This window comes from Chroicocephalus ridibundus, chromosome 3, assembly GCF_963924245.1.
Source record: "Chroicocephalus ridibundus chromosome 3, bChrRid1.1, whole genome shotgun sequence".
In the NCBI taxonomy this organism is placed as follows: domain Eukaryota; kingdom Metazoa; phylum Chordata; class Aves; order Charadriiformes; family Laridae; genus Chroicocephalus; species Chroicocephalus ridibundus.
In genome coordinates this window covers 92660235-92681125 of record NC_086286.1, presented here as the reverse complement: position 1 = coordinate 92681125, position 20891 = coordinate 92660235, and positions in this window count along the sequence as shown.

The window sequence follows — 20891 nt, the reverse complement described above, 5'->3', positions numbered from 1 at the left end:
ATTTGGACATCTTTAGAAAATGCTGAAATTTATTTAGCCTCGGCTGATTTATTCAATTCACTAAGAATTGAATTCACTATTCACTAAGAAAATCCAGTGATTTATTACAAGATGCAAAAGAGTGAAATTTACATAAATGATTTAAATCCTAAACTCTTATTTTCAAAAGAAAATGGATGGATGGGAGGGAGAACCGTGAGCTCAGTCCCTCAGCATCAGCTCGGGAAAGACGCAGAATCACAGAATGTGTTGGGTTGGAAGGGACCTTTAAAGGTCATCTAGTCCAACCCCCCCTGCAGTAAGCAGGGACATCTTCAACTAGATCAGGTTGCTCAGAGCCCCATCAAGCCTGGCCTTGAATGTCTCCAGGGATGGGGCCTCCACCACCTCTCTGGGCAACCTGTTCCAGTGTCTCACCACCCTCATTGTAAAGAACTTCTTCCTAATGTCTAATCTAAACCTACCCTGCTCTAGTTTAGAACCATTGCCCCTCGTCCTAGCGCTACATGCCCTTGCAAACAGCCCCTCCCCAGCTTTCTTGTAGGCCCCCTTCAGATACTGGAAGGCCACTATAAGGTCTCCCTGGAGCCTTCTCTTCTCCAGGCAGCTGCGTGTAAGATTTAGGTGTCGATATTATTCACAGTTTATATTTGACCACCTTACATCTGAAAAGCACAGAGGATAAACGACAGATTTAAGCTCCTGGTGGAGGCAGGATACGGCTGTGTCCCCAGCAGCAGGCTGATTTCCAGGACCACACAGGTCCTGCTGCTGACAACCGTTCCTGTGAGGCTTTTGCAATGGAAATCTGACAAATTTTTGGCTTGGTTCCGTCTCTCACACCTGACTACCAAGGAATCCTAAATCACCGGGTACCAGCTCCTAGATGGCTAAAATTAATTAAATTTTGTGCCTTTTTATTTCTGGTGACATACCAAGATTTTATTGTAGCTGGGGAAGATTATGAATATACAGCTACAGATATATGCTCTTGGGAGCCCTTTTAATCCACCCTCTGGCTCCAGAGAAGCTAAGATGTACCCAAACCATCCCCAAAAGAGGTTTAAGTAACCTAAAAGCCTTTCAGTGCCGGAACCCCTTCGTGCTCTCTGGGTGATCCATGCCAGGGCTTCATAATCCTCACATCTGGAAAGCTCCTCCTGGCATTTCAGCTACGTTTTCCCAGCACCCTCTGGCTAAGGCTCATGTTCTTCATCCTTCTCACAGTAGATACGAGAATGGGTAATTCCCTTTCTCTTTGTGAGAGTCTTTTAGACGTTTGTTATTTGTATCCTCCTGTACTCTTCTTCATCTTCAGGTAACCCTCTCAGACCTGCGGTCTTGCTGGGTTTTTCTTCTCTCCCTCCTCTGGGAGATGATTCCCTCAAAGTCTTCTCCATCTTCCAAGTGCATTCTTCATTTATATTACATCTTTGAAGTCTTAAATCCAGTTGTCATTTATGGTTCTGTCTATCTTCCATTTCTTGCCACATAACTTGAAAAGTCACTTCTCAGGCTGGGTCTACGCCACTCTATTCTTCCAACCCATTTTGCATGATTTTTAGTTGTCTGCCATGGATAAAGCAGCATGAAAGTAAACTGTGTGATTGAAAGGTATCTTTCCTAAAATCAGGGGATACAACCTGCTCTCAGCATTTCACTGAGAGCTCTGCACTATTAGCATGTGTTATCTCTGCTGGAAAACAGTCAGATTGCTTCTCTGGGTGATTTGCTCCCGTGAGGGCTTCCTACTGCTAAGTCACAAAGAACTGGCAATTCTGGAACCTGGTTTTCCTTGAAAGTCAACACCCGACTTGTAAAGTATCTCATTTCCAAGGTAGGTAGAAAAAGGGGAAAGTTTACTCCATAGTGCCTATTTTGATGCCATTTTTTATTCCAAATACTGTTATTTCAGCTGTTTTCCAGTGATCAACCCTATAATGTGAGGCAATTCCGAACCTCATTTCACTGTGATTTTAGATGCACTTTTTGAAATCCCGTGTTTTCTTTTGCTTTTCTTTTCTAGTGAGAGAAGCAAAATAAAAATAAGAGAATTTTAGAGGACCATAGGCCTTCTTTTCCCTGGAAGTCTTGTAGCCAGACCTTGCTGTCCTTCCTAACCCAATGAAACCAAGGGTTTTTTTTCCACTTTAGTTATAATGATATTACAGTACTACAGATATTACAGATATACAGATATTACAGTAAAGAACCCAGAGTTTTTTCTCTTTCTTTTGGATAAATTCAAATTTGGGTAAATTTTCAAATTACAGAGAAGCAGAGTTAATCATGGCACATCTAGGAGCACTTTGGGAATGCACGGTGATAGCATGCACAATTTTGTTTGCGTGGTAAACATGAGCTTTGCTTCTTACCTGAAGACCAGCAAATCAAGTGACTGCTGCTCATCTAGCTAACGAGGAGACAGGGTATGATACCTTAGACAAGTGGCTGAGGCATTGAGGACACGTGTATTTCATATTCCCCTTAAATACTCACCGGAGATGATGCTCAAAACCACGTCCCTGGATGCAATATTCACCCAGAGAGATAGATTGGGGTAGCCCAGTGCTGGAACTGCCAGCACTAGGACAAGTGGAAACGGCTTCAAGTTGCACCAGGGGAGGTTTAGACTGGATATTTGGAAAAATGTTTACACTGAAAGGCTTATTAAGCATTGGAACAGGCTGCCCAGGGAAGTGGTTGAGGCACCATCCCTGGATGAATTTAAAAGACAGGTAAACTTAGTGCTTAGAGATATAGTGATGGTTTTTGTCAGAGTCAGGTTGATGGTTGGACTAGATGACCTGAAAGGTCCCTTCCAACCTAGGCAATTCTATGATTCTATGATTTACCAGAGAGTCAATACACCCCAGGTCCTTTTCAGTCATCGGAAGGAAGCGAGGGAAGGGTGGTCTCCTCCAAGACACTGGCTGCTTCTGCAGTGGGCTTTTGCAGAGGCTCAAAGCAGCCAGTGTGCTCTGAAATGCCTCTGGGACAGACCTGGCAGGTGAAATAGTGCATGAATTCACCATCTGACAAGGTGGTGGGTGTCCAGGAGCGGCTCCAGCCTCGGACAGGAACACACCTGAGGTGCTGGTAAGAGTTGTTAGCAGAGATTATGCTACAGATGTCAGAGTGTCCCAAAAGCAGGTGGTAGAGGTGTGTGCATGAGTTTCTGAGGAGCAAAATATTTATAATTAAGCTGTATCTACTGGAATTTAGGCAGTGTTTATGCAAATCCTTGTATGGAACAATTTTATATGCCAAAGCAAACGACATTTTTTGTACTATGCTCATTCAAGCTCTGTTGAAAATTTTATCCCTTCTGTCTGTAGTTGCAAGGATGTGGGAAATAAGGGTCTCGGACTGCTTTTGCCCCCCTTTCTCTCCCTCGTTTATAAAGTTTATTCTATTAGACTATACTGACAACAAAAGCCTATCCATGAACAAGTTTATCTGAGCTTCCAAAACATTTTTTTTCCTATCCACCATCCCTTCAGTAGGTGTTACAGGCACAGAGACCTATAATGTGCTGAGGAATCCCTGGGCGTGGGAGAGTGGTCCTCCCAGTGTCTCCACAAGTCACATCAACAAAATAGGTAATACTTTCTAGGCTACCCCATAGATTAGAGGGAAAAATCTGTTTCTGGGTCTCAGATTTTGAAGAGTAAAGGCTTTGGTTATGCATCATACTCCTGGAAAGTGCTGGCAGTCACAGTTCTGTCCTTTTAAAACAATATAATGTCCTTTTTTTTTTTTCCCTTTCTGTCAGCAGCTTTTTCAGATTTTGTTAAGATGATCCTTTTGCATATGGAAATTTCATATCAAATTCTTCATTAAGTACATTTTCTATACAATAAATACAATGTAAACTTAGCAAAGAAGAACAAACCCTGACATCCCTCTGCTTCTGGAAAAGTTGAAGTGCTGGATGCCACATTTGCATGAAAAAACCCAACTAATCTGGAAGTCTTTTTTTGTTTCCATAATGGTGAGCTACATGATAAAATAGATTTTGAAAATCTTTGGGTTGGGAATTGCAGGTCAGGTCCCTGCCAAACTCCACTTCAGTCCCTGCGAGGGTCCCCTTGTCCTCCTACATCAACATGAGGGCTGACGCAGCAGAGGGAGGCTCAGATGCCTCCAGAATCTTGTCCTCTCTTCAGGGACATGGCAGCATCACCAGGCCCATCTCTGTGCTGGCTGGAAGGCAGCATTGGACCTTGGGGCTCAGCACACCCTGCGGCTGTGAGGGGAATATGAGGTGCTACATTTTTAAAATGCAGGTATGGTGCCTGGCAGTGGGTGTTTTTCATCACAGCCACCTACCTCTGCTGAGAGACAAGTGGGGGAACGAAGGAGAGCTTAAAATGGAGCGTGGGCATTGCTCGCTGCTATTTTTACTTGCATCATTACCAGCCTGCCTTGCTTGTCCTGCTGAGTTGTGCTGAGTCCTTTGAATTAACAGGGGACTTGGTGGTGCAGAAGGCAGAATTACAAGTCACGGCACTTCTTATGAGCAAGCACCCGAAAGTGTCACTGTAGAGTAGGTTAAGGATGGTACCACTGCTCACATCAGCTGCCAGAGCAGTACGGCAGTGTTAAGGGCCGTTTTGTTCTGACAGGAATTTTGGAATAATAGTTCACTGTTCCTGACCATTATTTGGATTTCAAACAATTCCAAGTGATTTGTCTCAGCAGTCTCGGTTTGTGTGATAGTCTCTGCCAAACTTTTTCCCTCACTTATGAGATAGTTAAAGTGGGAGAAAAAGTGTCTACTATGTCAGAATCTCACCCACGCTTTGTCATCTGCTCCCTATTTGGGGCAATATTTCTAGTCAGAAACATGCATCTGAAAATGTAAATGATGCCTTTAGTTGAACCTCCAAAGTATCCAGTGGGCCACTTCTGCCAGGTACCTTCTCCAGGTCTGAAACCAGTGGCACCTCCTAGACCTAAGGGCGAAACCTACAGAGAGGTGCCGGAGTTGTGGCACGCAGGCTTTGGCATCCTGCCCCTCGGGGACATGCACGCCTGGGCTCCCTGGGGGGTGATGGCCCCTGAGAGCACCTCGGAGCCCACCAGCCAAACTGAAAATCGCTCAAAGCAACAAGAAGGAAGCATCAACAAATGAGTAAATTGGCTTTGTTGGCATGCTGTGTACAGTCCTGGTCTTCCATGTTCATGACAGACAAACTGGCGCCGGGGCAGAAAAGGATCATGAGGCTCTCTTTCCTCTCATGAGCTTCTTATTGCATGCCATTGGAGGGGCTTGGTGTGTTATACGTAGCAAAAGTAAGGCAGAGAGGGGATGCGTTTACTGCATTCTGACACTCCAAGGGTGGAGGGGATAAGCAGAAAGGATGGAGCTATTCCAGCTATAGACAGCATGGCCACAAGAACAAGCGGTGTAAACCGGCCACGAATAAGCTTACACTGGGAAACAAAAAATTCTAACCATGTGTGACATAAATTCTGGACTAACTTCCAGCTAAATGCAGAGAGCACATCTGCTTTCAAAGCAGTCTTTAAACAATACATGGGAGGGATGAGATAAGTAAGTAAGCACATAAGCTGCCTCGCTTGCAATGACTTATGTGCTAGAATTTATTTTTCATGGGATAGTCTGAATCGTGACGCAAGGAGCCTGTTAAATGGGGCACAGCGCTAGCTTCCCATCCGATGCCTTCTGCATCAGCGGTCCCTAATGCATGGCAGTACGTGCTCAGGTGGGGAGGTCCACCCCAGCCAGTGACCAGGGGGACCAGGTATTTTCCAAGGATGAGTGTTTCAGATTGAACTGGGCAAGCCAGGGTTTTAAAACCACACTTCTGCATGTCAGGTGAGCACCTGCGTCTTCAGAGACTCTGAGAAAAGCTCTGGGGTCGGTAGGACCTTGCAGACAAGGCAGGTGCGGAAATGCCTGGCTTGAAAATCCTTCTGTGGCTGAGATGGGAGATAACACTCTGAGCTGCTTAGTGGCGTCAGGCTCCTTCTGGCGGAGGAGATGTAGCCACCGTGGGGAGCGGGGAGCAGTGGAACGGCAGTGGGGAGGGCCCCTGTGCCACACATGTGCTGGGGACAGGCACCTCTGCTTTGGGGGCTACCTCTCCTGCTCCGTCCTACATTCAAGCACCCATGAAGCCTTTGGGAGGGAGATATTTTTATTACTTCACACTTAACGTTCCAGGTATTTCCGAGGCGTTGCACCCACAAAAGGTCTTTTCTTCACCTTCTGGCTGCTCTTCCACTGACTACATTGGCACAAAATGGTGCCAGTGTTTGTGGTCTGGAGCTGCTGGTGAGATCTCCCACCTTGGAGTGGTGCGGTTCAAACGTAAACGTTTGAAAAAACGAAAACTTAAGTGTGTGTAGAGCTCCTGCGGCATGTTTCATTCTTCAGTCAAATAAGATATAATCACATTTCCTTTATGTGCTTTTAGAGGCCCTAATCCCTGCAGGAATAAAAAGGAATCATTTGGTAGATTAACGTAAACACTTCACTATAAAATCAGAGCTTTTGTGTATGGGCCAAAATATTTATGTTTTCCACCAGTAGAAAAATACATAAGACATACCTGCCCATTATTAATCATCTTTATGTTAAGAAAACCTTTCATTTATGGTTACCAAATACATATTGTGTGATTAGGCTATTTCAAAACATGATAAATGGAATTTTTACCTCTGTTCTGCCAAAGAGGTAATTTTTATACTCAGATGATATTCACGTTATGAATAGCACAAGCCGACTGCATTAATAGTAATAGAATCATTTGTTATTGCTCTCTCAGCACTCCTCACGAAAGCTGGCTTCATTGGATTTAAATCCAGGCGGAGCGTTTGCCCGAGAAGGTATTTGTGTGCCATTAACACCCGGCTCCGCGCCGGCGTTGGGGTGCCGGCAGCCAGGCACGTTTCCCTGCCTGTTAGCTCCATGTGGAAACAAATCAGCGTCCTTTCACGACTTAAATTAAACTATTTCTCCCCTCCTCCCCTTGCTGATTCGAAACGGGGGTTTTACATTAATCTTGTGAATAAAGCTTGGAGGCGCCGGCATTACATTTCCTTGACCGTTTATACACCCAAATTTCCGTGAGAGGTAAATTAGGACATCTGGCTCTCTGCAGCCACAACATTTCTCCTTTCGCCACTTCTTCACAGAAACAGTATTTCCCAGGGAGAGCTCCAAGCCTAATGAGATGCTACGGTAGATAGACAGACGCTGCTGGGCGATAGTGCGAAGTATGCTGCTAGCATGATTAACTCACCCCAAGCTCTCTGCGTCACAGAAATACATTTCTACGCTCAACTCCTTCAGCAAACAAAAGACAGTTACGGGATGAGGGCTGAAATTACCCTTTCTCATATTAGTTTCCACTAGCGCCTAAGGCTGTGTGACAGCCCTGATGTCAGCAGGGATACAGAAAATCCCAGTTCTGGACATCGCTGTGGATCTCCAGCATCATCTGGCACCGTCCCCCGGCTCATGGGGAGTCGGAGGTTGCAAGCTTCACCTCAGCATGCTTTGATTTGCTTCTCCTTGGGTAACAACATCGCACACGTGCACACAGAACTCGCAGCTGCGTTAAAAGCCCCAAGGAGAGGCGGTGTCCCCGCTGGGGCAGCACTGCAGCCAATGCCAGGCCCTCCGTGCTTGGTCGTCACTGGCTCCTGCTTGGCTTTTCCCATGGGGCTGCTGCCCAGTCTGGAGCTGGGGAGGCTCTAGCGCTGCGTTGGGAGCAAGCTGTTCAATATTTCATTTTTCCTCGCTGTCGAACGCGTGGCCCCAGGCCTTCTTTACTGGCACGCTATCCAAACCCTGCTCTCAAATACTAATTTTCTAATACTTTATTCCTGTGGCATTGATTATCCCATAATGTGTCTGCTTCACAAACATTAATTACCTTACCTTCGCCACATGCCTGCAGCAGCCTCGCTTCCCGCCCTTCTGAGGCACAGCGTGATGAAGGCAAGCAGCTGCCTACCGAGGGCTGGCCCGAGGCGAGCTCGCGGAGGGGGCAGGAGGAGCCAGAAGGAAACTTCAGTGAATTTTGCTCGAGCCTGTATGTGCTTAAGAGCCCCCCCGAAGCCCTTAGGTAGTGCAGAATTGGCAAAATCCTGCCCTACCTGAAGTCAGGAGGAGATGCTGGATGGGGCTTTGAGCAGCCTGGTCGAGTGGGAGGTGTCCCTGCCCATGGCAGGGGGTTGGAACGAGATGATCTAACCCGAACCATTCTGTGATTCTATGATTCTGTGCTCTAACTGGGTGTTATTCTCTCTCCTTTCTGACATGCCAAGGCACTGGGCTAGGACCACGACTTCTGGTACCATAGTGAAACAAGTGGGGACATCTCCGTCCTCCTTGTAACTCCTGCAGCTTGCTCATCAGAAGCATCAGGACAGCGCATTAGATTACTGGTGGCAGGAGATGGCATCGCCAGCGTCTGGAACAAGACCCCAGACAACTGAGCAAAAGAAAAAGAACGGATAGCTGAAATTCTAACTTTCCATTTTCAAGTATCTTGCTTTATTAACTAGTAGAGAAATAAATACGAAACAGCTGGTAGTCACAGAGGGATGTGCTCAGACCATCTGCAACAGAGCCAGCATTGACAACAGCAATGACCGATGTAGACTCTCTGCTGCCATATTGTAGCCCTACAGCTGACGGAGGGAGTTGGGCAAGTTGTGTTAGACACCTAAACATGCGCTGTGTGAATATGGCCCTTTTATCCCTGGACTGCAAAGACCAAGGCGTGACCACCCCAGGTTTTGGAAGCCTGAATAACTTCTGGTGTGGGAGATACTAAAACTTACCTTTGTGCCCTAACAGGCGGTTTGACTACGGCATGTTATTATCAGAGACGTGGAGCAAATCGCCATCTCTCTGTGAAGAGAATATGTATGAGGAATAAGGGGAAGGTCAAATGGAAAACAGCAGCCCTGAAATCAGCAAAGCGGTGGTGCTGCGTTACTGCTCTGTAACCCCCTGCTTGCCAGAAACACATTCGCATCCTCACTTTATGAGTCCTCTCACCTTTGGACCCCAGACACTGCATTGCTTTTAATATTTAGTTTTATGTGCATAGATGCTCAGTGGCAGTCACATTCCAATTAGGCAGCACATTATTTAGAAACGTAAGACTTCCCAAAAGATGGCATATGAAATGTCTTGCTATGGTAATTGGTGGGTTTTCCCATTCCTAGATTACAAACATCATAATTACTTCCCATCGTCTTCCTGCCAGTTGGGAAAAGATCTGCTAACTTTTTGTGGAGGGAGGAGAGGGGAAGGAGTCCAGCTGCTTATTTATTTACATTGGTTTGTTATGCTGAGAAAAAAGAGAAATACTATAGCACCAAGTTCCCATCTCACTTTTTCTGTCTTCTCTCAGGGTATGCATTAACTGCCACTAGAGATAATCACAGCTTTTTTTCCTTCCAGATGTTTCAAAATTTCTCCCTTAATATAGTTTATATAAAACCAACATGCATTTCATTGACAAAACATGTTTTAAGGGTGGTTTGGGTTTTTTTTCAGAATAAATATTGCCATTATTTTAACACGGACTCAAACTTGCTGGCTTTTGCAATTACATCCCCAACCTGATTTGTACAGCTGCTAAAGTAAACTTGCAGGATTATATTAGCAAGCAGCATCTCTAACCTCTTTCATGTTATTTTTTTAGATCCATTAGAGCAACAGTAACAAAATACCCTTTAAGATGTTGTCTTTGTTCTCTAAATCATAGTATTCGATGGAGCTGAGATGAGCGTACATGGGCCATTATTCGATGGGATATTAGATGGCTTCGGGGGTAAGTTCTGAGCAATGAAAAGTTCACGTAAATAAATCACAGCCCACAAAATCCTCTCATCCTTCTACCATGTTATTCTCTTCCAAAAACCTCAGCTTGATCTCACGGTCACAACTGCAGTATCAAGACGTCTCCAAAGCAACAATTTAATTTTTTTTTGCTACTGCAGAACATGGCTTCTGCTTTTGTGCCACTTTACACTATCCCACAATTACCTTCAGCTCCCCAGTGCCCACAGTTCATCCAAAATCTCTGGGGAAGGAATCTTTTCTCTAATATGTAAAATGTCTCTCACGAGTCTGGCAGCCCTAAACACTAAGGTACCACGTGTCATCTTTAATAAAATGCAGTCCCATGCATGCAGTCAGGCTATGACAGAGGTTTTTGAAGAGGCTATCGGAGGTTGCAAGTACTTCTCTATAAAAAATCACGGAGTTTAACTAGAAGTCTAGTACTTTGCTGAAATCCATGAATTTTAACCTCATTGCCAACCTCCATCATCCATCATTAAAGCTGTACTTCATAGAAGCTCATCTGTCCAAATATTTCAGCTGTGGTTTCATTGTCCATTTTATTGCTGCCCAGCAAGCATAGCAAGATTTAGAAGTTTACAAAATGAGATTCCCAAAGACTTTGGATACTAGAGATAAGTAATGCTATTGCTTGTCATAAGACCTAATCAACCGTTCTGAACTGGCGCCATTCCTTGACACTATTCCCAGAGAGCTCCTGGAGGAGCAGCAGCACATTTTGCTGGCTGCAGTCTGCACCCGAACTGCAGAAACAAACAGGCAAAATATGGCACCGCAGCACTAAAAAAGGGTCTCCAGGTCTCCCTCCCTCAACTTTGAAGCTGATGTGAGCCTGCTGTTGCCATTGTGGAAGTGCAGGTGGAAGAGAGCAGGTGTGTATTTTTCCAGACCACTCCTGTGGGAAAGAGGGAGCATTTTCCAGAGACTGTCAGATCCAGTGGCTCCTCTCCGTCAGCCCATTCTGCCACAGGGGTGAATGCTATGGGGATTCGTCTGGGATCCGTGGTGCTCTCCAATTCGCTAACGAAGAGCGTCCCGACCTTGGTCAGAAGAAGCTGCCCCTTTCTACAGACGCATCCCAAACAGCCATTTTTGAGCTGCTCTAAATCAGCCTTCCAGTTATAGTTGTGAAAAGCTCCAGCATGGACACTTGTGGGTTGTAACCAATGGCCAGGATCACTCAAGTGTTGTGTGAGAGGATGAAGCGGTGAAGGCCAGCCCAAACGCGCAGGTGGAAATGGGAAGGTGTCACAGGACCACCCCACCAGGACCCCAGGTGACAGACCAGGCACCCTTAGAAAGGGTCTGGACTTTTTGTAGAGCCTGGGTGTTGGGGTTTTTTTCACCAACAAACCATTTTGCATTTTTGTATGTTTTGAGGGGATTACAATATTCCTGCCTCATGTCTGGGACCTTAATTATACTTTCAATCTTACATTCAACCACTGCAGATATGCAAAGGATATGTCTGTTGGAGCAGATCAGATGGAGGTGGGGTAGTGGGTCCTGGCACATCTTTATCCACCACACTTAAACGTGGGTAGGGGGAGAGGGGATTTAGGGAACTTAGTCCTCTGTGAACTCTGCCAGGCCACTTGAGCCTAGAAAATGAGCTCTGGTCCCTTTAATTTACTAACAAAAATATGGGCACTGAGTCCAAACTAGTCATTCTCTGTGCCTCCCTCTGGCTGGGGCTGGGGACCTGGCCTGTTTGCAGTCCCTGCCACCGTAAATGGTTTCTGGACAATGTACTTGGATGTGGTGCAGCATGCCAGGTGTTTTTGCAAATTTAAGAAGTGACCTTTCATCTTTGTGTGCCAATGTGCATTTTTATAAGTCAACGTCTCAGCTTTAAAAATTTCAGTGCTTCTTTCTGTGAAGATACTTCCTTATCTCCTGTTGGTCTTGTTTGGGTGAAACATACATGTGAGCAGAGGTACTGCAGCAATGGGAGGCTCCGTTGCATAACTATCATCAGCTTAATTGATTTATGAGTGCTAAGATAATGGACAATTCTTTTGAGGTATTACCCCCATGTCCTCTGTGTGCAGTGAGGTAGGGAGGATCTTGAATCTCAAACGTTGTGAATCAGGCAAACCTAAGAACATTTACACAAGGTGGCCATTGCGCTTTATTTAAGCATTTTTTTTACTTATTTCCAGAACATATAAAGACTATAGGTCCCTCTATAGTCATTGTTAGAGTAGATAATAAGCAGCATTTAGAGCTGGTGGGAAAATCACACCAATACTTCTGCGTCTGGGGCCATACAGTGAACTGGGCTGAGGAACTGATCTGGTCGAGAGTAATCCATTAAAGAAGGTCCTTTTAAGACCCAAATCAGGGTCATTTGGTGATCCCACAAAAGCTGTGAAGGCAAAACCGAGGAGGTTTATGAGCAGTCCTGGACAACCGGGAAGGTCCCAGCTGACTGGAGGTTAGCAAATGTGACACCCATCCACAAGAAGGGCCGGAAGGAGGATCCGGGGAACTACAGGCCAGTCAGTCTGACCTCGGTGCCTGGGAAGGTCATGGAACAGATCCTCCTCAGTGCCATTACACGGCGCATGCAGGAGAACAGGGTGATCAGGCCCAGTCAGCATGGGTTTGTGAAGGGCAGGTCATGCCTATCAAAACTAATATCCTTCTATGATAAGGTGACCCACTTAGTGGATGAGGGAAAAGCTGTGGATGTTATCTACTTGGATTTTTGCAAAGCTTTTGACACTGTTTCCCACAGCATTCTCCTGGAGAAACTGGCTGCCCATGGCCTGGACAGGTGTACTCTTCGCTGGGTAAAAAACTGGCTGGCTGGCCGTGCCCAGAGAGTGGTGGTAAATGGAGTTAAATCCAGTTGGTGTCCGGTCACAAGTGGTGTACCCCAGGGCTCGGTGCTGGGGCCGGTTCTCTTTAATATCTTTATCAATGATCTGGATGAAGGGATCGAATGCACCCTCAGTAAGTTCGCAGATGACACTAAACTGGGCGGGCGTGTTGATCTGCTTGAGGGTAGGTTGGCTCTGCAGAGGGATCTGGACAGGCTGGACCGATGGGCTGAGACCAATGGTATGAGGTTCAACAAGGCCAAATGCCAGGTCCTGCACTTGGGTCACAACAACCCCATGCAGCGCTACAGGATTGGGGCAGAGTGGCTCGAAAGCAGCCCGACAGAAAAGGACCTGGGGGTGTTGGTTGACAGCCGGCTGAATATGAGCCAGCAGTGTGCCCAGGTGGCCAAGAAGGCCAACAGCATCCTGGCCTGTATCAGGAATAGTGTGGTGAGCCGGACTAGGGAAGTGATCATCCCCCTGTACTCGGCACTGGTGAGGCCCCACCTCGAGTACTGCCTTCAGTTTTGGGCCCCTCGCTACAAGAGGGACATTGAGGTGTTGGAGCGTGTCCAGAGAAGGGCTACAAAGCTGGTGAGGGGTCTGGAGGACAAACCTTATGAGGAACGACTGAGGGAGCTGGGGTTGTTTAGCCTGGAGAAGAGGAGGCTGAGGGGAAACCTTATCACCCTCTACAACTACCTGAAAGGAGGTTGTAGAGAGATGGGGGCTGACCTCTTCTCCCTGGTGACAAGTGATAGGATGAGGGGAAACGGGTTCAAGTTACATCAGGGGAGGTTTAGATTAGATATTAGGAAACATTTTTTCACTGAAAGGGTTATTAAACATTGGAATAGGCTGCCCAGGGAGGTGGTGGATTCACCGTCCCTGGAGGTGTTTAAAAAAAGGGTAGATGAGGCACTGAGGGACATGGTTTAGAAGTGGCTCTTGTCAGGGTAGGCTAAAGGTTGGACTCGATGATCTTGGAGGTCCCTTCCAACCTCAACAATTCTGTGATTCTGTGATTCTGTGACACAGGGCTGGGAGTGCTGAGAGACAGGGTAGGACAGGAACCATCAAGGGAACCTTTGTCAAATGACAGCCTGGCAGGCAGCATGGCTGGTGTCTTCAGTAAGCCAGCTGCTAAGTTATGGGTAGTCATTGATCTCAAATGTGCTTTTGGTAAGCCTGTACATCTGGCTGGTGTCTATCTCAAGCAATTTAACCATAGCTCACGTCAGTATCTGACTGGTGCAACCAAACCTGCCCCGGCACACGGCACTGGGAAAGGATATGGGATGATGCGTTGCTGAGTTAAGAGGCAACATGCAGAAGGGAGATTAACATTTACTTAGAGCCAACTTTAATTTGTTCAAAATAGCAGAGGTTTTAAGTTCTTAAGGCTCCCTGGGTGTTTAATACATTTTAAATTCTTGATGATGAATTAAACATTCCAAGATTTTCCCTTCCTCATACTGATGTGGGTCTGCAGGGAGATAAAAAGTCGGATTTGATGTCGTTGTTATGTAATTAGGCTTGTTTGGACTTTCATTAGCCAGTGCAATTGCTCCCCCAGACCTGTCCATGTAGCGTGATTTGTAATTCAGCACAGAATAGGTTCCTTTGGCTTCACGTCATTCCTCAAATTTTTATTTGTTGACTGCTGTAGGTCACAAGCATTTTCAGTTCTGCATGGACTGGCAAATGCTGCCTAAAATAACCCACACCCTGCAATTCTTCCCTCAGGAGCTTATCCATGAATATTGCCAGTGTACCGTTTAATGAGACCAAGCTTCCCCCTCCCACTCGTCTGATTAAAATATTTAAAGGAATACTAGACAAATTTGGATTGTCTAGTAAGTACTAGACATGCTCTTCTCTGTATTAGCTCACTCTTGCTCCTCTTTTTAAAAAAGGGAGAGGAAATCTTAATAAATCAGGAGTCTGCTACTGTCTAAGTCAGGAATGCTCCTTCCAGTGAAGGTGACAAGCTTTACCGTGTAACAAATAGGTGTCAGATTGGACCAAATATTATGAAACGAGCAATGAAATAGGCAGCAAAGCTATTGTACCATGTAAGCTAAAGAAGTATCTGTTGCAACCAAATTGTTTTAAAAAATAATAACTGGGTCTGCCAAAATGGTTCAAAGGTCTGTGATTCAAATGGAAAACGATAAGTCCCAGGGTTAGAATTTAGGGGTCTTGGAATGAAACCTGTTACACTCACCATTTGCATGTGATAAGCATGTCTGATGTTTGGTAGTGGGGTGTTATGGCAGGCATCAGGTGCTGCCCTTTTCACCTGCTTATATGTGAATCACACAGATTCGTCTTGTCGAAGTCAATGGTGTCTCTTCGTCTGCTCGTCGTTTTTGATACTAGCTGCACTCTTAAACAGAGGACTAACCTATATATTCCTAGGGGTGGTATAAAATTTATGAGAGTGCAAAGTGAACTGCATCCAAATGGGCTACTCTGAGGCTAATAGTTAATAAAGAAAAACATTTCTTCTACAACAATGATTTAGGATTCCTAATTTTCATACATATGGACATGAAATCAATGGGCAGACGTGTGTTAAGCTCAGCACACGTGAGCAGGTATGTTTGGGAAGGCATGAATACAGAGCAAGGAACAGTGACTCCTGTTACAAGTACAGCTCCGGCAAATATCCATATGCTGACTTTAAACTACCTTTAAATGTGTGTGCCTCGGCATCCTCTACAACCTTCAGCCTCTTGAAACTCACTGTGACCCACCGTCCCTTCATGAAGCTGTGAAATACTGTTAGCGACATTTTGGAAATGGGGAAGAGGGAGGCTGAGGACTGAGTTCACGGAGGCAAGATGGAGCTGAAATACCACCGATGTCCGCGCCAGAGGCAACTCCGTCCACCCCAGGTTATGTGCAAAGTCTCCTACAAAGGTCAGAAATGACCAGGAGTCTCCCAAAGCCAAAAGCACCTCCTCGGCAGAATGGAAACTGTTCAGCAAGCCTTCTTCTGCCTCACCTGCAAGCAGGTAGTAGAGCTTCGCCCCAGCCCGGGAAACCCAGGACGGGCTGGGGCTGAGGGTGGGCTCCAGCCCCTTTGCACCATCCAAGTCAAAAGAAGTGAGGCTGGAGAAGCAATCGCTACAGAAAACAAGAAGCAGACTTTCTTATTGGAAAGCTCATCCTGTATTTTAAAAATACATATTTTTAGTAACTCTGGTAAGAAGATTAACGGGAACTTTAAAAAGAGCTTTCAATCCTACAATCTTCCCCTAGTTTTCCTGCTAAGAAAGAAAAGTGGCGTGTGGGAAGAAATGCTGATGGGAGGTGTTTCTGGTGGAGTCAGTGGTGTCCAGGAGCAGGATGCAGCTGCTCGACCACAACATAATTACTTAATCTCTCTATCAAGAGAAAACTCTGATAAGACAGTATTGACCAAGGAGGGAAAGTTTAAAGCTCTGCTGATAAACACTGAGTGGGAATGAGACAAGCTGCTTGGACAGGAGATCCCTGTGGAAGAGGGTGCATGAGATGACAGTGACATCCAGGTCTTGCCACTCAGCTCTGGGGCTTCTCACCTGCCTGCAGAGGTGTCCCCTCCATGGTGGGTCCTGGGGTCCAGGGGGCAGGAGCAGAGTGGCAGGAGGACCATGGGCAATGCGGATTTTTATGCCAGCGAGTCGAACAAGAAGGTATTAATGGTCTTATCAGGTTTGGGAGCTTGAGGTGTTGAACCTCTACCCTATCACTGTAGCTGATGCGGCACTGAGCCTTTGCTGTCTGCTGGATGGGCACACCAACTTTCCATACAGCCCACCGCCAAAATGGGTGGGAGGAGGAAAAGTGAAGGGAGAAAGGAGGTGAGAAGAAAAGGCCAGGAGAGGTTTGTTAAGAGGAGGGCAGGCAAGGGAGTAATGTGGACAGGAACGAGCAGGTGGAGAGATCGAGCCACACGTGCGTGCTGCGCTCGGTACAGCTCCCATCCTTCCAGGTCGGGAGAGGCTGCTCTGGTTAATGATTTCACCAGCACGTGGGAGAGATGCTGAAGAACTTTCTCCTTAATCCACAAGCAAGGCACAAATAGTTTGTGATGGAAAACAATATTAAAATTGTTGATTTTTCACAGAAAAAAATAACATCCATTAATCAAACAAATGGCACACGCAGGAATTGAGCAGTGTGGGAGAGCAAATTGATTGCAGGAGTTGTCTGGTCCCCCTGCGTCTCTCAGCGTTTCGAAGTGTACATAATACCCAGTTTTATTATTTTCTGGCCCTTTAAGTTGGAATTGAAATGCAATTAAAATAGCACTTGAGAGAGCCATACATTTTAATTAATGGCCTGCATTGCTGAGAAGTTGGAAAACAAAGAGAGCGTTGCCCACTTGCAATGAATAAATCAAGACAGATGCGTTCCTGGGTGTCCATACATCAATATGACGACATAATCTAGTAAAGCGAGAAACCCATCTCTGCTTGTAATATCACTCATTTTGCTTCAGAAATCTAGCCCAACGGGTGCGTATGATAAGTTGGGTGCCAGCTGAACAGCCTCAGTTTTTAAAAATGGGACGAAATATATCTGAGGGCACGTGGCTCTCCCGCAGGTCTCCAAAAACCAAAAGGAGCCCCCATGAGACTCAGCCCACCAAACTCCCCTCCCCACCATGCTGCTTCTCTTGGTTTCTGGCTCCCAGAGCTCTTGCTCTGAGCTGCCAAACTTGTGGCTGGGATGCAGCAATATCGCAGACGGGGGTGATACCTGTGGGTGGTGTGAGAAAGGTGTCAGCCCTGTGATGGAGAGTCTGGGGTCTGCTCCAGCTCAATGAGCTTGTCGGAGACTGGGCCAGCGCGTGTTCTCCTCAACAAGCATGGTCATGGCATGGGAAGGAGCCTGGCTAATCCCTGCTGCTCCCAGCGGTACTGCTCCCCATGGACAGGTTGGATGCAGCATCCCTCTTTTGAAGGGTACCCGGGTTATAGAGTATATATATGTGTGCGTGTATATATATATATTTTTATACCAAAGACTGGTAGCAGGCAGGTTTGCAAGCACAGATGTGTACTTTCTCTCCCAGTCGCTAAGTTCATGAATATTTTACATGATGATCATCTTGTACGTGGCATTTACCTGGAAACGCATTGACCCACCAAAACCCAAATAACGCCACTAAATTTTGCTAAATAAATAACAAAATTGAAAGTCATTCACAAGATATTAAGCCACAGAAACTTTCAAGAGTGTGTACATCCACCCACACATCACACACCAGTTATGAGTTTGGCTAAAGAGCGGGGGCTACGTAGATGAGATTTCTTCAGGTCTTCGCATGGGGAAAACCAAACCCAACCAAAACATCAAAAAGAGCAAACTCTTAATAAAAGCAGACACTGAAATGAGCGACAGGAAAGAAGGAAACCTAGCAACCATTTTAAGACACATTTAGAGACCTTAAAATTACAGCCCACAGAGGTAACAATTTGAAGAGGACATCACTTTTTTTTTAAAGGTAAATTGGTCCTTCCTGGAGTAGGGAAACTCCAGGAGAAAGCGGTAAAATAAAGGCACCTAGGAACTGAGATGACAGAGGAAATTGACTGCTGTCAGTATGAGATCATAAGCCTTAAAAGAAATAAGTTGAGCTGTCCTGTCTCCTTGTTCATGTCTCGGATAAATCTGACCATTTTGGAGAAGACGTGGACAGCCTCTGGGGCTATGATCCAACAGCAGGCTCCCATCTAGGTGCCCTCAGCGAAACACAGAAAGGACCGGGATAGAGAAGTGAGAAAATGCCACTTAAGAAATCAGTGGTCCTTCCGCATTCCAAATGTTTTAGCCAGTTTTGGTCACATCATCTTAAAGCACATGAGGCTGAAACTGGTGGGCTCCAGAGAGGGGTCAGCAAACAAGTGAACTCAAGGAAAACCCCTTCTCACTTGCACCTCAAGGTGGAGGTAGCCAAAGGGTTTCTGTTAGTCTCAAAAGAGTAATTAGGATTTTGACACTTGCTCTATGTCACGGAGGGCTGCAAATCACAAACTGACCTACCATCCAGCTTTGCAGAGGGATGTCCTCCCCTGAGCAGCCTGCGAAGAGAGACACCCAGGTGGAGCAGGCAGCTGCCTTAGCGAGGGACCGCAAGGGTTTGCTTGTGCAGCCTTTGGCATGATTGTGCACTGGGAGAAATGAGTTCAGAGAAACTGCAATGCCCTGGCTATAAGGAAGTATCCAGAAACTACCAAGAACACCTAAATATTCCTTATTTTATATCCTTTGGTTGAGATGCATGGATTTTATGGTGCTTGAAGGTGGAACACCTGCTCCTCTCCTTAGCCATGACGCTACAAAGTCGGATTTTATTTGTGTATGTCCCCTTCTTTTTTCCCTCTCTCAGGAATACCCAGACAGTAAATTGGCAGGATTGGGTGATGGGATCATTAACTCTTCCTGGGTCACTGCTTCTTCAGTTGGGTCACCCCACTTTACTGAGCAATCCAGCCCAGTCCACCCGTTTGACACATTTGTCTACAACAAAGTCTCAGAGGGGCTATGGGCAGGCATAAGACCCTCTGCCTGGCCTGCAGGTAGGAGACATAGAGACCTACTTGTTCAAACCATGGAATTCCTTGGCACATGTGTGTGCAGAATGAGAGTTGCATGTGCATTCGTGGGGCAAACTGGAGAGAAAAAAAGTTACTGGCTTTTTGCAGCCATTAATCATAGAATCGTAGAATCATAGAATTGTCAGGGTTGAAAGGGACCTTAAAGACCAGTTCCAACCCCCCCTGCCGTGGGCAGGGACATCTCCCACTAGACCAGGTTGCTCAGAGCCCCATCCAGCCTGGCCTTAAAAACTTCCAGGGATGGGGCTTCCACCACCTCACTTGGCAACCTGTTCCAGTGTCTCACCACCCTCACGGTGAAGAACTTCTCCCTAACATCCAGTCTGAATCATCCCATCTCTAGTTTTAATCCATTCCCTCTAGTCCTACCATTACCAAACATCCTAAAAAGTCCCTCACCAGTTTTCTTGTAGGCCCCCTTAAGATACTGGCAGGCCACTATAAGGTCTCCTGGGAACCTTCTTTTCTCCAGACTGAACAACCCCAGCTCTCTCAGTCTGTCCTCATAGGAGAGGTGCTCCAGCCCTCTGATCATCCTTGTGGCCCTTCTCTGGACATGTTCCAGCACGTCCATATCTTTCTTGTAGTAGGGGCTCCATAATTGGACACGGTACTCCAGGTGGGGTCTCATGAGAGTGGAGTAGAGGGGGAAGATGGTTGGAAAATATTTCCCAAGTGGAAAACAGTTGTTTGTTTATGTTGTTGTTTGTTGTTTTTTTTTCTCAGCATTTAATAGCTCTTTTTAAACATATCACTGAGGTTTTCTAGCAACTGGTGGACAATAGTAACATGCACCCACTTCAGAGTGCATGATTTATCCCCGAGATCAGAAGAAGGTGGGTGGCCCTTAATCCACACCTACGTATTCACCGGGGAAGCAGCAAAGCTGAAGTACTTCATCTTCTGGAAAGTCTGCCTTAGTAGAAACGGTCACTCAGCCTTGTGAAACGAAGTCCAAACAGGCCTCTCACCAGCCCCATTTTATTTTCTGAGGTATCAAAAAGCCGGGATGGGGGAGTTGCACGTGAAATGTTACTAGCAGCTCAATCAAAGGGACCTAGTTAGAGGCCTAGATAAGCGCGCTGAAGTGAAGGCAGGGCATTTGGATGAAACAAAAAGACACTGTGTAATTATTAAAATAGCTAACATGTTGCTTTATAAACCCCGATGAACCACATATCTAGGGTTATGCTGTATTCTCAACTTTGATTTACTCACACAGTTGTGTCTTAATTGCCAACTTCTTTTATAGCAAGACAAAACAAGCACAGTCAATCTAAGCCCCCAAAATCTACGTGCGATCATTGATGCCAAGGAGAAAATCCCCTTCTCTAATGATCAAAGGCTGAAGGTGAACTTGAACTTTCCAAGAACCTAAGGCGGAGTTTGAATAAGAATTCATCATGAAAATGGCACGAGCCTTTGGATCAGGTATCGAAGACGATAAAAATGAAGGAGGATATCCTTCTTTTCTTATTTGTCCGTACAGCTGTGGGCACTCAGACCTGACTGCTTTCCATCTCAGAACACCATCCCACTGGCCACCTTCTGCACATTTGTTGCTTTTGTCCTGCTTATTCTGCAGGTGAAAGC